General features: G+C 44.5%; 1 protein-coding gene across 1 annotated transcript in view; it reads left to right on the top strand.

Moving 5' to 3' along the window:
* The first annotated feature begins 1,316 nt into the window (after nucleotides 1–1,316).
* Nucleotides 1,317–17,667, top strand: part of CUL3 (cullin 3) — a 34,982-nt gene continuing 18,631 nt past the window's right edge. Inside the window, exons 1-2 of the mRNA XM_010716437.3 lie at nucleotides 1,317–1,323; nucleotides 3,870–3,873. The gene's annotated coding sequence lies outside the window, so the exon portion shown is untranslated. The remainder of the gene's footprint in view (nucleotides 1,324–3,869; nucleotides 3,874–17,667) is intronic.

The raw sequence follows: 17,667 nt of genomic DNA, 5'->3' as shown, positions 1-17,667 counted from the left end.
AAGGTTCTCAGGACTGCTGAGAGAAGCAGTAGCTGGGGGAGGCTTTGGGAGGAGCAGGTGGGAGCTGAGAGTGAAGGACAGGGAGGAGAGAGGATGCTGTTCTTGAAGTGTGAAGAATATCTGGCAGCTGTGGGAAGGATGAAGAAGATTTCTAGCTTTTATCTGTCTTGCAAAAAAATCTCAGGAAAAACCAGGGCATAAAAGTGTGGATAAAGGGAAGAACAGCATGGGAGTCGTTTTCCAGCTTCTGTGTTTCTGCCCCTTTCTTTCCATCCTCTCTGTGCCCAGTGTTGTTGTGCTGCTTGCTTTATACACTCACCTGCAGCACTGCTGTGAACCCACCTATCCTCCTCGCTGGTCTCCTTGAGTGAGTGCTGGTGGGGCTGCATTCTGATTGAGTCAGGTGAAGCCTTTGCTGGGGTGAGTGTCCACATCCACTGCGCCAAAGCTTGGTGGGGTACAGCTGTGTCAGACTGTTCTGACTGCTCTGCCCCAATCCAGGGAGAAGCCATCGGACCAGCTGCCTGATGGAGGGACAGCAAGGGTACGAGTGATGAGCCCTGGCAGATATGGGCAGGTTACCGAGCACTTCTGGATTCCTGACCCTGCTAGCTCTGCAGTCAAAGCCATTATCACATAAAGTAAATATGTAACGGTAAACTATTTTAGGTGGCCTGCTTTATGCAGCAACCACTTGTGTGCATAGTGTTGCTGAAGCCCTTAATGAGTTCCTCCTGCTGTAATTTCTGATCTTTTTCGTTAGTATTTTTAATTCAGCACAGTGCTAGAAATGTCATCCTACTCCCCACTGTCATAAAAGTGCCCATGGCCATGGCTGAACAACCTTATGAAAAAACACATATTCTGTTTCTTTTCCACATCTGCTGGTTCCTTCTTGCCTGCCTCCCCTTCCTACTATTGCCCAGTCGCTTCCCCTCTGCCCATTGCAGCACACGTGCTGCACAAGTGGGGAATGCTAAAAACTGGCATTGCGCCTGGGCAGGTCAGCCTCGAGTGCTCCTAACCCCCAGCATCGGCTGATGTTTGTGGTGGTTAACACTAACAGTCAGGAGGTTTTTATGCTGAGGATAATGGCGTATTTTGTGCGATGAGATAAGCCTTAGATGTAAAATCATTATTTATTTAATAGCACCATCAAAGAATACCACTAGAGAAGGGAACTTCAAAGTTTCCCAGAATAATCAGCTTTCTGGTATACGTGGGTGTTTTTTCCCCCTGACTCCGTTATAACCCGAAATAAAAGTGCACGTATCAGAAATCATTGAAAGCACAACTAGATGAGGCCACAAAGATGGGAAGGCAGTGTCTCTCCAGGAGCCAGCAATGCAGCCAGCCACGGGGCTGCGGGACTGGCAGTGAGCAGCTCCACTTGCACAGCCTTGGAAACCTCGTCATGGGTTTCATTTGGGGGAATAGAGCTCCTTGCCCATCCCTGCAGGCCTGGGCCTTGCTGCACACTGAGGCACGCATCGTGAAGGTGCTGCTGAGGCAGCACTGAGGTGGTGCCACAGAAGAGACGTCCTTTGTGGCTCTCGTTCATGGCCGTGTCTGCGCTCGGTTCTGCAGCCTCTGGGGCCGGCCGTGAAACAAGGCCCCAGTTGATTAGGGAGCCGAGTGGCTTGGCAGAAGAATGGAGCCCTTCAGTTTAAATTTGGGCTCATTTCCGTTTTCTTAGTCCTTTGCATGGCTTGCAGAGAAGTCCCTCGCTGGTATTTAACTCCTTGCTGTGTCTGGCCGAGCCTTGGTTGTTGTGGGCTGTGTGGATGGCTGCCGGCCCTCCGTGCCAGGCCGGGCTCAGTGCTGCCCAGCCCCAGAGGGCAGAAGGAGCTTGCCAGGCAGGGCTGTGCGAGGTTCAGGCTGCCACAGGTGGAACAGGCAGGAGCAGCCGCAGGATGGCTTGCTTGTCCTCTTTGTGTGACAAACACCAGGACAGAGTCCCCTCACTGCATGAGACATTCGTGTTCAGCATTAGTTTGCTGAGCTATTGCCCCAGACCAGGCAGAGTCCTGACCATGGAATTGCCAGGGTTGAGAATGGAGAACATTTTTCGCCCTGAAGAGCAGTGCTCGTTTCCTGCAGTGCAGTAGGTGTGGTGCCTGTGTGCAGGTGTGTTAGAAGGATGGGCATTGCTTCCAGCTGGGCTGGGCAAAGACCAAGGTCTCATTGGCCTGACTTTTTGTCCCAGTGCCATCACCAGACTGCTCGATGGCCGCCAGCAAATCACTTCACCTCCCTGCAACTTGGTTTAGCTATTGTGAAACAGAAATAAAACTGGTGACCCTTGGTGGCGTTCACCCAGTGATTGGCTTGGGTGGAGGGCAGGGGAGGGTGCACCAGTGGTGGTACAGCGTGCGGAGGCAGAACGATGGCAGAACTGGGACAAAACACAATGCAGTGTAGGGGGAAAGGATGAAGCTGAGGCTGGAAAATAATATTTTATAGCAGAGACAAGAGGCAGGAAGAATAGTGAATTGTGATCACGTCCTATTGACTCTAAGCATAAAGTGCTTCTGTATGAGCAGATGCAGGTGATCTTGGTGTCCTTGTATGATATCCTCACACAGGCAGATTTCTTGACAACAACATGCAGAGCCTGGCAGGGCCCCTGTGGGATCCAGATCTCCAAATATGGTTTGGTTTAAAGTCTGGATCCTCTGAACTCCTTCCGTAATGCGGAAGAGTGGGGGCACCTCCAAAGCAGCTCAGCTGTGTGCAGGTGGACGTGAGGAGCTCCGGCAGCAGCCACCGTGCTGTGTGGGCCAGGCTGGGCTGGGCTGACCAAGGCTGGATGTTTAGAGGTGTTTGGCTCTTTGGGACAGGACAGGAAAGAGGCAGAGTTTATCTTTTTGGCTGGGAGACACTAGGAACTAGGGAGATGCTCAGAGAAGAGCCAGAGGAGATTATTTCTTGTAGGATATAGAACTGTAAGGCATGCAGAGTAGTTATTGCTTTTTGGACATGATACCTGTGAGAGGAGGCAAGGGACTGCTCACAGATTTTGGTAACATATGGTGAATTAAGAAAGAAGGTTGTCTGAATTACTAAACAAAGATGATACTCATTGAGCTGTGAATGATTGATCTAAACATAGCTCTGAAATTCACAAATAGTTCTGAACTTGCAGATTTTGACAAGTTGCATAGGGTATTTTCAGAAGGCAAAAGGATATGATAGCATAACTGAGTTGCAAGAGTCTAATCTTCTTACGTACCTTCAGGTAGCATGAAGGATGCAGTGGATAAAAAGACAACATGCCTAGTAATAAAAATGAATATTTGTTACCATATAAGGTTCATTTCAAGAAATACCTTCAATTACTATTATAATATTGCATGTAAAATACAAATTGTGTTTTCCTCCTTCCTAAATACAACATTCTCTAAAAAGTTGGTGTTCTGAGTAGAGAAAAACTGTAGTCCAAAGGATGACTTAAAGCCATTGGGGTGCAGTCACTGGTAGGAGTGTTTCACCTCCATGCAGAGGTGGACTGCCCATGAGTTGTGGGATGTGCAAATTAGCAGGAATATATAGCAGCAAAGAATATTCGTCTATATATAGGACGTAAAGTTACTGTCGGTTTAATCCTAAAATCAATACAGGCAATTGTTATAATTGCTCATTGCATGAAGCAAGATTCCTGCGTACTTTGGCATGAGGGCTTGTTATGTAGGCAGGGCTGAGAACAGAAGTGGGAGATTAATACAGTTCTAAGCATGCCAAAGGATGGAAAGGATGGAAGGGAAGGGCTCTTTCACACGTAGATCTCCAGTAGAAGGATTTAGTGGTTCAGGTAAAGAAAAAAAGAAAAAAAAGAAAAAAAAGAAAAAAAAGGCTTATCTTGAATTCAGGAAGGTATTTTGCAGGGAATAATACAGTAACTGCACACAGAGCTTTGATTATAAGGACAGATTTTTGTCACCAGCCCAAAGAGGGGCTGGGTCGCAGAAAGCCTTGCAATAACATGGGTATTAAATATAATACCTTCTTGTACCTAGAAAGCAGAATAGAGGACAACCAATGAATGGTGGGAAGATGTAGTATTCTGCATGAGATTCGTGGTATTTTGTATACAGAACTGACTAGCAGGCTCACAGTGTGCAGCCTGAAAGGGTGGGGGAAAAGAGCTGGGGCAGAAAGCTGAGCTTTTGGAGAAACTGCACTCACTGACATTAAACCTCAGTTCACATATTTGTAGGAAAAGGACTCAAGTGCCAGATTTATAATGAAAATGGCCACGATCAAGCCATGAATAGCGAAACAGCATGGCAAGGGTTTTTACGAGATGACAACATATTGAGAAAAATCTATATGGAATATGTTGGCTCTGACTGCAATATTGAGACAGCTGTTGAATTGCAGCCTGAAAAAGCGTAAAATATTGAAAACTGGTAACACAAGCTCCAATTCCAAAATACTTGTGTGACAAGCAGAAGTGAAACTCATTAGGCAGCTGAAAATGTCACAGATCTAATTGCTTCATTTTGCTAGCTACCTTCTGTTACATACATATCAAAAGTCCTCAGCAAGATGGGCGATAGTCAACTTGAAAGGAGCAATTCTTTTAAGGCTCTGTGCTGAGCACCTCCCTACTCCAAACTTCTGCTGTCTGGCGCTGCAGAAATGAAATGGCATTTACCCATTTTACAGACAGAGGTAGAGAAAACCAAATTTGAGAGGCACAGCAAAGCAAAGAAGGGGCTTTTGAAAGGTTGTACTGAAAGGTTGCTGGCAGGTCAGGGACTGAGCCCAGCTCCCCAAATAGCTAACTGAATATTTAGCCATGGGAAAATTTTTTATTCCTGCTGAACTGTGAAATCAGTCATTGTTAATAATCCAGAATTCTTTTCTTCTTTAACAGATTTTTTGTTCATATGGAATATGCACTGCATACCCGGTTGAAAGCCAAATGTGCCTCAGTTCCTTATCCACTCTTTTTATTTTGCAACTTATCTCCCATCCCTCTGCATTGTCTTTTCTAAGCGTATCTCTAATCTCATGCAGCATTTAGCAAACTGAGATACCAGTATCACAAGGGGTGACCACAGTGGTAGTGCTCTAATGGTCTACATGAACGCATCTATGGAAAACATGAACAGCCCTAGGAGCAGAGCAGTAGGTGTTTGAGATTATTTTCAAGAACCTTCGCTAAGTATTCACCAAGAATAGGAGACAGCTGATAACACTCCAGAAATACCAAGTGAAAGTCTGAATGCCAATCCAGAAAAGGAGTTGAAAATATACTAGATGATTTATCAAGGGCATATTGAAGAAGTGTGAATAGAGATGTTGCTGTCAAGATGTATCTTACAGTGCCCAGTATTGAAATGACTGCTTAAGAATAGCAAAATACAGCAAAACATGTTAAAACTGCCAGTGCTAAGAGGGTCTAGATTAAATGGGTACCAAATGGGCAAAGAGCCTAAGGACACTGGGATTTGCTTTATTTTGTTTGAAAAAATTTCTTACCATGATTATTAAAAAGAGGTAAGAGAAAAATGGCATTTCATCTTGATCATCCCATTTGCCATCAGTGGCAGTTCTCCATGTCCCAGAAACAAGGGCTGAAGGGAAGCTGGGGAAGGAGCACTGAGTGCTGCCCTGCAGCGTGGGGCTGGGGCTGGAGCACAAGCATCTGCCACATTTGTTTTCCCACTTCACCAGTGCTGGTTACAGGGGCAGCCAGTCACACCACGAGATAACTTGACCCAAGAGTAGACGTTGATAGTAATATGTGAAAGGATACTTGGCAAGAGGGTTGCAGACAAGAAAAAAAGGCTTTAATCTGAGGTGAGATCAAACTTGAGGTGTGTTAACCCAAAATGTGAGATGTGAATTACCGAATGCAGTGTGTTTAGGAAAGATAAATGCAAAATCAAAGGAGCTGCTGTCACTGCTTGCATGATACGTGAGCTCAGTCTTGTCTATATTACTTGGAAGTGGCTTTTAGCCTCTGCTGCTTTATTATCAGTACTGTTTTGAAAACAACTTAATGAAAGTGGGAGCCAGCTGCTGTGAGGGATTGGTGTGCCAAACTGGGTGGCCAGGCCAAGCCCAGTTCTGGGTCTAGCTGGCCATGGATATGCACAGATGCCAGCTCCGTGCTCACAGTTGGTGTGCTAGTGCCAAGAGATGTGGTGTGCACAATTTGTGCAGGCACATATGCAAACAAATAACTTGAAAATCTAGTCCTGAACATCTTATGGTTATTACTGGAGATGTAATTTACCTTGAACTGTTTAATTATAGCCTTTTCAGGATGAGTCACTCCTAGCAATTACAAAAAGAGACCCGTAATAGTTTGTCCTCACGTGTTCCGTTCATTGTGAAGGCAGAGCATGGACACTAAGCTCTGATTATCTGCCCTTATTCCTTGGATAACTACTCCTGTGCAAACTGGGCTCTAGCTGAGCTGGAATTCAGTCCTTCTGCATCACTCTGCTGGTGTGAAGGAGATACTTCTGAAAGGTGGGGGAGATCTGTCACTTGCCGGCTGCCTGGCACTGATCCTCCACAACTGCTAGAGGCTGGGGCCAGACTGGTAGTGTTGGAGAATCTCAGGCTTAGTATATATATTTCTGTTTTGAATCTGGAAGGAAATAATATAATAGAAAGTTTTCTGTTCTTGATGGCAGTGAACATGCAGTACAAATTATGTAATATTCAATTGCTCAACACTTGATGTGAAAAACGCTTATAAAAATCATGTAGATGAAAATTTATTGCAATAAGCTGTGCAAGCTACCAGGAGCTCTGCCTGGAAGAGAAATAACCAGCCCCAGAAAGCAGAGCCCAGGACGCCTCTGAGGACTGTGCTGGCCAGTGGTGGCAGTGAGAAACGGCTTCCCTGGAAGCTCAGAGATTTGGAAATACTCTTAGAAGAAATGGATGGATAAGAGAGGCTTGCACATGGAGCAGTCTCAAAGCTACTTTGAGCTTAATTCCTGGCTTTTACTTACAAGTTACTAAAAGACATTTTTTTGATATATGCCATTTATTCAGCACAAGTGATTGTTCAGTGTGGGTGAGGTCACCACCACCTTTGGACTAGCATAAGAACCAAGTGGGAAACGTTGAAGTCGCTTCATGCAGCTCACTGCTATCAGGATTACCTTCCTGATAATAGGCAGACTGCCAAAATAGCTCCGATACTGTAGGACACGAGTCCTGATAACATAAAGCCAGTACTAATACACACGCCTTGCATTGCTTCACACGCCTTTTGCCCCTTCTGTCACAGTGTGTAATTACAAGAATCCTCAATAGAGACACTTAACTGCAGTCATTTTTGAGCGGGGTGAACATTTGACATGGTCCTCCGTGACTTCTGAACTGCACAATGCACCAAACGAATTGTATGGGTTGGCTGCTTCAAGGCTTTATGGCTAGAGGGAAATACATTCACATTTCACTAAAGAGATCCATCTCTTGTTGTCAACTGTCCAGGAATTGGTAGTTAGGAATCCTAATCCGTGTGTTTATCATCTTTGGGCAGCTAACTGAGACAAGCTGAAATCAGATGTGTATGTGTGGAGGTCTGTTCTCCTGGAGCACAGATAGATTTCCTGAGCACTGCCATTCCAAAGGTAGACACAGGGATGCAGCACTAGGCACTGAAGCATTGTCCAGCCCATCAGGTAGAGCATACCAGAGCTGGGAAGCACTGCTGCCACCATACTGGATTTCTAATGTGAAAGCTTACCCACTAGGCACACTGGCACAGCTGGGGAACAGACAGCAGAATCCTTACTGGCAAAAATGGGCAAAGGAATGCCAGGAGAAGAAGAAAACAAAAGCCGAAAATAAAATATAGATCCTCTCATCCCATTTAAAAACAAGCAAACAAAACCTTTTGTGTGTCTGAGGGAAGTTTTTGCAGCACTGGGCGCAGACTGAGCTTGGGAAGTGATGCATGTCCTCTCTTGTAGGGGCTGTCATGACACTGGGAGGCAGAGCTGTCTGCCCAGCAAGAGAAAAGCCAAAGCCATGTTGTTTGTTTTTCTTTGCAATGAGGTGACATGAGACAACCTCTGGTTTCTTGTGTCCTGTCTCAGTTACAGGGTCACTTTCCTTACTGGTCTGCTGGCCTGTGTGTGTTTAGGCCAGAAAGATGCTGACCCGAGGAAGACCCCAAGAAGGAGACTTTGCTGCAGAGCTGAGGTTTTGTTAGGCCTGCCCACGCGCCTGCCACCTTCTCTGTGGTCAGAAAATACAGACAGTGAACAGAGCCTGGAGACAGACAAATACCAAAGCTACGAGGGATCACAGCCCATCTGATGAAGCCAGGGCATGACCTTGTGCTGTCATGACAAGCCTGAGAGGGGAAGTTGTGGTGGAGGCTGACCACAGGGCAGAAGCACAGGCTGTGGCTGTCAGCAGTGCCCACGTCCTGTGGGGCGGCCCTGCAGAGGTCAGGACGCTGGTCATCCTGTCTGTCCCCTCCCTGCCTCGTCCCTGGTGGCATCATCCCTTGTGGGAGCCCACCTGACCAGACATAGCATGCCTAAGCTTCAGTCAGCTCTTCTACTATAGAAGTATCTAAAATGCTCATCTCAGAGAGATTCTTGACTGTTATTTCCACCCTCTACTTAACCCACAGAGTATGTGGGCTTTTCCTTTTAACAACAACAGCAAACTTTATAATTTTGTATATATTTTTACTCATATTCACCATGAATCGAAAATACACAAAACAGTTCCTGTAGACCTATAGTGGGTAGCTGACACTTCTGTCCTAATGCACAGTAGCAACTGGATCCCAGAGAATTAAATTTGTCCTCATCTTCCCTTTTTTTTTTTTATCTACATACTGTCAGCCGGTTCTCCAGAGCAGACTGCTGTTGTACCTCAGAGCATGAAGGCATTAATTTACAGTTTAGCCTTGCTTTATTCAAAAAAATTCTTTCAGAAAGAATGGGTTTGAGCTGTGAACTCTCCATTTACTTCTGCCTTGTACAGCTTCACAAACAGCCAGCCTCAGTTCCAGCTGTAAGAAGGGGGCATGGGAAAGGACTTTCTTCATCATCTCTCAAGTTAGAGCAATATGTCTTAATTACTGCCTAATTCTTAAAGCATCAAACCAATTAAACACATAATTACTGTTGTTGCAGCACAAAGTGACACAAGGGGGTGTCTGGACTAAAATATAGGTAATAGAAGCTAAACTAAGCCCTACCAAGCAGAGCAACATCCCATTCCTGCAAGAAGCTAGTGCTGGAGTGCAAAAGAGTCTGCAAAAACTGAGGTACTACATCAAGAACCCCAAACAAAGGTAATGGCTGGGGAAACGGGAAAAGGGATCACTCCAAAGAATGCTATCATAGAATTATACAATCATTAAGGTTGGAAAAAGACATCTAAGATCATCTAATCCAACCATCCACCTACCACCAAAACTGCCCACTAAACCATGTCCCTAAATGCTACATCTACCCTTTCCGTAAACACCTGCAGGGACAGTGACTCCCACATCTCCCTGGGCAGCCTGTGCCAATGCATCGTCATCTTTCTGAAAAGAAATTTTTCCAAATATCCAACCCGAGCCTCCTCTAGCACACCTTAAGGCCATTACCTCTTGTCCTATTGCTGTTGCCTGGGAGAAGAGGCTGATTCTCACTTTGCTACAACTTCCTTTTATGCAGCTGTAGTGGTGATAGATGCTTTATATAGAGAAGTAGAAATGTATATATATTCATACACTAGTAACAAAGTTCACCTTAATCAGAACCGAGTGCTTAACTGCTGAGCCCTAGAGACAGAGAGAGGTCATTTCAAATGTGGTAGAAACAGAAACTGAAGATCATTAGCGGGATTAGAATATAAGCATAGGCAGGAAAATAAAGAGACTGGAAAGATAATATGAAATATCTTGGAAAGAAATAAGAAGGCTTTCAAAGTAAGACCTGAAGTTTGTTAATTAGTTGAAAGTCAATAACCCTTTACTTGCAGCCAAGGACCACATGATCTGACATCTTCCACATCATTTTGGCAAAACAAGCAAAGAAAGATCTCCTGTGAATATCACTCCAACATGTCAAACACAGAAATTAGTCCTTGTTTTGGGAAAAGGCAAGCTCATGTGTGATGCTGAGGTTTAGCTATGGTGTGAGGTCTAGCTCTCTTAAGACGGGAAGCATGTTCCTGTACAAAGCTGGAGGACTCACTTTTTGGGATGAGCTGTTGTGGTTACCCAGATGTATCAGGGAGTGAGTAGGTCACAGCAAGCAGGCAGGAGCGGGGCACATTTCTACCACAGTACAGCTGCCTGCTCTGGGCAGTGTACTTACCTGAGAGGTAAGCAAGTCCAGGCTGCACCTGCCAAGTATTTCAGACAGCACTTTGAACCTTAGGAGGATCACAGCCATAGCATTTCTCTTCTAAACTCCTAACTTGCTATTTTGGATATATTTGCTATTGACTGAGCAGTAGCTCTCTTGGAACATATTGGTGGTAGTCTGTTTCATCCAAGTGGTCGGAAATTCAAACCCTGAACTTTGTTCGTCTCTGCAGACTTCTGAAAGAGTAGTCTTTTTAATCGATTTAACATTCTTGGGCTGAATATATGTTTAGACCTTATCCTTAGTGTACTTGTTAGCCCTAAAATAAACTTAAAAGAGGGGAAAATAAAGACAAAATAAAAGGACAAATGTCTGGAGTCTTAGTCTGTAAACCTCAAGAGAATATTAGCTTTTTATTGTTTCCCTATCAGTAAAATATAGGAAATAGCCCAAACCACCCCGCCTCTACAACTTCCTTTTATTTATCACAATAAAAGTCCCTTCTAGATGTGTTGGTTTACTCCTCCACACAAATGAGGCAAATACATCCCAGAATTCAGTGTATGGAGCAGAACGAATGAAAATTCTGTTCAACCCAGTGCATGTTAAACTAATTCAGACTCTAAGCTAACCACTCTCGGAGAAGACAACACACTGTATTAAGACATAGGAGAAGGAAAACATCTGGATAATCCCAGAAAAATGGCTCATCAGAAAGCATGTTGAGCTGGCAGGAAAGCATATTTTTGCAAACACTTGTTTTACAAAAACATGTTTTAAAAATTGATATTTTTTTTAATTTTCAGACAAAGGAAACCCTAAAATAGTGAAACGTCAGATGAGAAATTCTTGTGTGTGAGTTCTGTTGGTTTTTTTTTGTTTATTTGTTTGTTTGTTTTTAATATTCCCTACAACCTCTTTATCTGTTTTGCTATTTGAATGAACTAAAGAAACCAAAAATCTGAAAAAACTGGCTGTGGCAGAACACACAGTCAAGGCCAGGTTTCCAGGGAAATCAGTTAGTAGAAAAGAAACCTACAGCAAGTAACCAAAACCAAAACCCAGCCTCGAGCGGTTATCATTAAGTTACCTTGTGTAAACTATGTATTGTGTATTTCCTGAAGAGCATGACCAAAAATTCATTGAGACCATAGCTCTCCCAGTAGATTATGGCAAAAAGCCCAACTAATGTTTTATGCCTTCTTTCTGCTTCATAGCCAAAAGGATTTGTTGGTTTGTTTTCACTCATTCCTTACTCATGAAAAAAAAACTGAACTTAATGGGTTTTGCAATTCATTTTTCATTTGTTCAGGAGCACTTCCTCCATCCAAACCATAGAAAGATTATTTCCCAGCATAGAAAAATCTATACTGATGTGGCTGAGATTTAGCCATCTCATTTTCTCTACTAGGAGCATTCTGAATTTCTGAGGGCAGTGAGTTTCTGGTGGTGGGACCAAACTTCACTTATTTATGTTGAATGGCAAAACAACAACAAAAACTTTCCCAAATTGTAAAATATCACTGAAAAGAAAGAAAGCACAATTGTCTTCAACCATTATAGCTGCCCTAATTTGAATCACATGGGAAAGCACTTTGTTAATGGCTTTGTTCTTTTACTCCTCACTGGCAATAAAACAAAACAAAACGCCCCATTCTTTGTTCTTTTTCCTTTATGTGTTGCTTTTCCATCTGGTTTGAGAAGAAACCAGCCTTCTGGGTAAGCAATCGTTTTGAAATACTTGAGATCTGAGGTAGATGCCCCCAAATTCCTGAATAACTATTGACTGACCACTTTACCTCCACTGCTCTTCTGTAAAATGGGAATAAGTTGACTTTACCTCCTAAGGCCTTTGTTAAAAAATGTATTTATTGCTGCAAGGCACCTAGGTACCCAATATTCAAGGCAAATGCAGGTTGTATTTTTCATTACACCATGTCCTGTGTAGAGTTCAAGCTAATATGCCCTGATTATGGCTCATGATGATACGATGATTCATAAGAGGAACAAAATGGAATAGATTAAAATATATACATGTAAAAGAAATATGTGTGGCCTCTCAGCACTCTTCGAAATATAAATGTGAGAATTCCTTTAGCTGTAGTGCTGGAAAGCCTGGAAACCCTCATGCCAGCTCGCATGGGCAGGTGCTGAGTAGAAGGAGCATGCCAGGAGACACAGAAGATTTGGTTTCTGCCAGCAGGCTGCAAAGGCTGCAGCCCCACAGCGCTCTGCTGCTGCAAGCAATAGGACAGGCATTGGGATGCACCCTGTGAGTACTGCCTTCTGCTTTCAGGCCTTGGCAGACAGCTCCTATGCGGTGTGCGCTGGACCTGTGTTGTTTTTGTGTTTTGTTTGTGTTGCGTCTTTTTTTTGTCTGCTTTTTTACCACCTATTTTTTTTTTTTAGTTCAATTTTCATTTTATTCCTGCTCTTAGGTTATTATTTACGACCAAACAGCAAAATGTTACAGGCTGAGCAGGCAGGGCTCTATATATAGCAAAAGCAGGGCAGTTCCCTGCTCTAATCATCTCCTGCTGCTTTCATGTAGATAGTAAATGATGGGCCACAGGGTGAGCTGCAATTCATCTCTAGGAAATGCATGACAGAGGAGTTTAAGCGCTGCATCCTGCCCACACCATGAGGAGGTAATTTGGGCTTGACATGGCAATACTGGGTTTTCACAAAGCTGAAGAGTTTCAGATGAGATCTTGTGTCCTTTGGCCGAATGCCCAGAGAGCCCATGTTTCAGAATAGGATATTTACAATAGCAAACTGTAGCATTCCCCGCTTTGAGTAACAGGCAGAATTCAGCCAAAACAAAACAAAAAAAAGCAGCGTTCATTCACACCGTCCCCCTCTTCTGACCCTGCTGTCATGCTCAGCCTCTCAGCCTTAGGAAGTGGTCCTGCCTCAGCTGCGGGCAGCCTCACGGCTGCCATTTGCTTTGTTTGTGCTTCAGGCTCCTTCCACTGCCTCACCTCCCCTGAGCCTCCTGGCTTGCCCTGGCCTTTTTCCCTCTGCCAAGCCTGCTTTGCTGCCTGCTCAGGTCTGCGGCTGTTCTGCTGCCTGCTCTTTTTACAGCAGTCCAAGTGAGCAGAAATAGTTGAACCAACAATAAAAGTTTGCCAGCTCTGGTCACTTGGGTCCTACAACTGAAACACAGTGTGCAAAAGCTTAAGCAGGAGCTTTGCTGATGGGGCTTAGTCCCAAATCCACGCAAATCCAAGGTAATCTGGAAGCTGCTTGCTGCCCTTTCTTAGCATCACAGTGTCAAAAGGCTTCAGCAGAGCAGGAGCTGAAGGAGCCAGTAGCTGTGTGCACGGCTTGCCAGAGAAAGTTTGTGAGCAGAAGATTTTATAAGCTGCCTGTTTCAAACAGCAAGAAAGTTGAGTGCAGCAGTTCTGCTCTCACCAGCACAGTGCCAAGGGACACAGTCTCAGGTCCAGCTCTGAGAAGCAACTGAGGCACTGCAATGCAAAGGAGTAGGCAAGTTGCTGAGGACAAGGTCCTTAGTTAAATTTTCTGCCCAGCCGAAGGATTGTTCATGCATTTTATTCACTGTCTGATTAATGCAAAGTACAAAAGCAGTCTGCTTTTGCAAGCAGGAGTGGAACTACAGTCTCCACCCTCCCAAAGGAATGACTTAAATGTGAAGCTCTGGTGTCATGCTCTTCCTTTCCTTCTATCTGATCAAATGCATTTTTAATTCTTTAATGCAAAGTAGGAAAGCATCAATATGAGAGTTTAAGAGCTCTGCTTTGTTCCAGAAAAGCCTCAACCACGGCTGCTAAAGAGCTCCACTGGGAACACAGGCACAGCTCCTGCCTTTGTGGGAGCTAACATTGGACTCCTGTGCTGAGCGACCACCTACTGCACTGCATGAGCAAGTGGTCGGTTGTTGGCATGCAGCACCAGGTACAGCAGCATTTCCTCTCTGGTGGTCTCAGAAGGGGCTTAGAGGAAGGCTCCCTGGCACCCCAAGCTCCAGCCCTGTGCACCAGCTTGATGGGCAAGAGCAGAGATGCAACGTTAGCCATGCCAGGGCATGAGCTCTTCATTGTCCACCACTGGGTTTCAACACGCTTCAGGAAGCCACCATTCCATAAAAGTTGTCTTATACTCTAGTGATTACGTGAAATACAGATGAACCCAGTGGTCTGTCCAAAATGAAATAAAAGCTGGATTTGCTGTTCATTCCAGATGTTTCCAGACAGATGCAGAACATTCCAGGGTCGCTTCTCTCAAGGTGTTAGGGTCACTTGCTGGAGTGTTTTCACTGCAAGCTCAGTATGACCCAACTCACTGATCCTTTTCAGTTAAGTCACTTCAGATGAACACAGTGAAAGCTGATAAATAAGCAGGAGAATTGCTGATTGGAAATGTTTCCCTATTGCTGCCACCAGTAAAAGCAGCCAGCAATCTGCTGTGTTTGCAGGGTGAAACAGAGTACAAACTTTTTAGTCCTCAATCCAGTACTCACCTAAGAGATTTAGGGCCAAATATCCCATTTATTTACACCTGTGTAAAATTAAGGAAATTTCATCCAAGTTAATGTACCACCAGGTGGTGGATTTTGCCTCAGATCTCATTATTTGTTGGGCTTTAATTTATATTCAGCTACTGTGTATATACACACGTACAAAGCGGTAATTTTTACCAACAATAAGAGTGGAGTTTGCTATATAAATCAGTATTTCTCAGTCAATATGTTGCAACCCCACAGGGGTCATAAAAACCATCTGGGGGCTTGTAAAGCACTGAAAATTTTATAACAATCTAAAGCAAAGAAAATGTCATTTCTTCCACTCTCCATATAGCAGCACCATTCTGTTGGCAGCCTGTCAAAACCATGCAAGAAACAATAAATTCTATGGGCTTATCACTTTCACCATAATTTTTTAGTCTTGGCTTTATAGAACATGTGTGGAAAGCTTCTTTTACTTTTAATATAGGATTTCTAATCTGAACTGCTTGAAAAGAGGTGCTCTAAAATGTTTAGCCTCAAAAGAAGGTAGTTTTCATTAAGGGCCTCCGCCTTAGTCTTCTCCTAAGCTAGCTGTTAAAACTACAGCCTATTTTGTGAAGCTTAGGCTTGTTTGTGTTGGAATCAGTTTTTCTGTTTCACCACGACTTTCTGTCTGTCAGCTTCCTCTAAAAGTCTAAATCATACAGGGCAACAGTAACATTTCCCTCTGTGGGGAGAGATGTTTTGCTTCAAGTGGAAAAAATGGATGAGATTTCCTGTATCCTCAGTAGAGACTGTGCACGGTTTGAAATCTGCCCTTCCTAAGGTGGAATAACATCAGACAAGCCCATGTGCTTTCAAGTGCAGCCTCACAGCACATGCGACTCGTCAGTGAATTTTGCTTTCATGTGCGCATCTTTAATCCCTGTGCATAGGTACTTATGTATGAATTCCAGTAGCAACAAATTGTAGCCCACATGCACACACATAAAGGAATCTGAGTCAGATCTTGCAATGCCTCCTGCACTGAAGTCTCTAGAGCAGTTTAGGCCACTTCGCTGCTGGCTGCCATAGGCCTGGACATTTTGTCACTGCAGTGCCTTCAGCACCCATCAGGCCCTCAGAAGGCTCCTTCAGAGAATGGTTCTAGAAAAAAAGCTTGGTGTTATGTGTGTTTTTTCCTGCCGAGATGAGGTGGGTCACACAAGGGTCTGGCAAGCAGCAGATAAAGAGCCCCAGTTCTCAGAACCCCCAGGATGGAGAGGTCAGTACTGCTTCCCTTCAGATGGCTGTTACATGCGCTGCACCCACCTCACGCAGCTTCACCCCAAACCCGTTTGGATGCAACTTCTTTTGCCTGATGCTCAAATTTCCACACCCAGCCACCTATGTGTGATGCCTGTTTCCTGAGCACACTTTGATTACTTAAACTATTTGTTAGTGAGGAGAAAAATGATTTCACACTCACGTGAGAGGTGACTGCCTAGGGCTGCTTCAGTATCCAGGTGTGGGCTACTGTGGCAACCAGAAAGGAGAGGGATAGCATTGCCTTGTAGCTACAACTGTTCAGCTCCAGAGCTTCACCAGGTAGGAACTATGCTGTCCAAAGTGAGTGCAAGCAAAACTGAACTTAGTTCATGCTAATTTGTGTGAAATGCAACTTCCCTTACCGATTTCCTGTTTCTGTTGAAGACAGATAGTGAAGATTGCACGTGGAAGTTCTGTGTTTGGACCCAGGCTGAGAGTATCTGTGGGTTGGATGTTGGCTTAGGTCTTCAGCCCTTCCTATTGGAGCCAGGATTCTTGCCCCAGAATGGGGCAGCTGGCTAGTCATGAGTTGGCTCTTCTGCTTCCATTCTATAAGCCAGATTGTACCAAGAGTACAAGAGGTTCCTCAGACCAGTCAGTAACATTTCTCCATATGGTCATCATGATGTTAAGCAGTCAAGCAAGAGATCTGACACAGTACATATCTTTCTCTGTTTGTCCATGAGAGAATATAGATACTCAGAGGTCACTCCTCCTAAAAGCATAACTATCATGCACATGGGTTTTTTCATCGTTTGTTTTCTTTTTGAAATTCAGCACTATTCAGCTCTTGCAGAAATTAAGCATTTTGGAAAAAGAAAAAGAGGACATTTTAAAATGAAAATAGCAAAAAGGAGCTAATTAGTAAATGGCAAGTGACTGCTGTATTAAAAGCCTAAGAAATATCCATCTCTGATGGCACTGCCTGTGAAGAAAGCATTCCTGGACAGCCTGCCTGCTAGTGCCAGGGCCTTGTCCCAAGTTCCCCTCCCTGTGGCAAAGCTCCTGGCCACCTCCCCATCCTGCCTGCCTTCCCTGTCCTGCCCGCCAGCATTCTGCACTGTGCGAGGGCTCTCCATGGCCATCTCGGTGGACACCAGGTACTGGGAAACTCAAACACCACCAACTGCTGCTGCTGCAGCTCATGCCAGAAGATGTTTTTTCCTTCGTGCTGAGGAGTCCAAACTCCTGAGGGAAAAAATGTGGTTTATTACATACTTGTCCTGTTTCTTCAAAGCTGGACTGTGCTGTGCATGTGAAATTTTTTGGAGAATGAACTCAGAAAGGATGACTTAACAAGAAAGTGCTGTACTCTGTCAGACCAGTGGATCTCCTGTTTCTTTGGGATTGATGATAGCACAGTTTGGGTATGAGCAGTGGAAATTCCAACTTTCGCTCTCAGCTGAGGAGCCTGAGGCTATCAGACAGCGTTAAGATTCACATGTGCTTTCCCAAGACAAGACTTCTGTCTCATCACGCTGCCTCCTGGCTGAAACGCCAGGAAGGGACATCGTGAGACGATGGTATCACTACGGGGCCCTTTGGGAGCCTCCTGCTATCCTATGCAGCGGGGCAGAGCCCATGGCGAGGGCACGC

Source organism: Meleagris gallopavo, chromosome 11, assembly GCF_000146605.3.
Source record: "Meleagris gallopavo isolate NT-WF06-2002-E0010 breed Aviagen turkey brand Nicholas breeding stock chromosome 11, Turkey_5.1, whole genome shotgun sequence".
NCBI lineage: Eukaryota > Metazoa > Chordata > Aves > Galliformes > Phasianidae > Meleagris > Meleagris gallopavo.
This window is presented reverse-complemented; position numbering and strand designations above follow the sequence as displayed.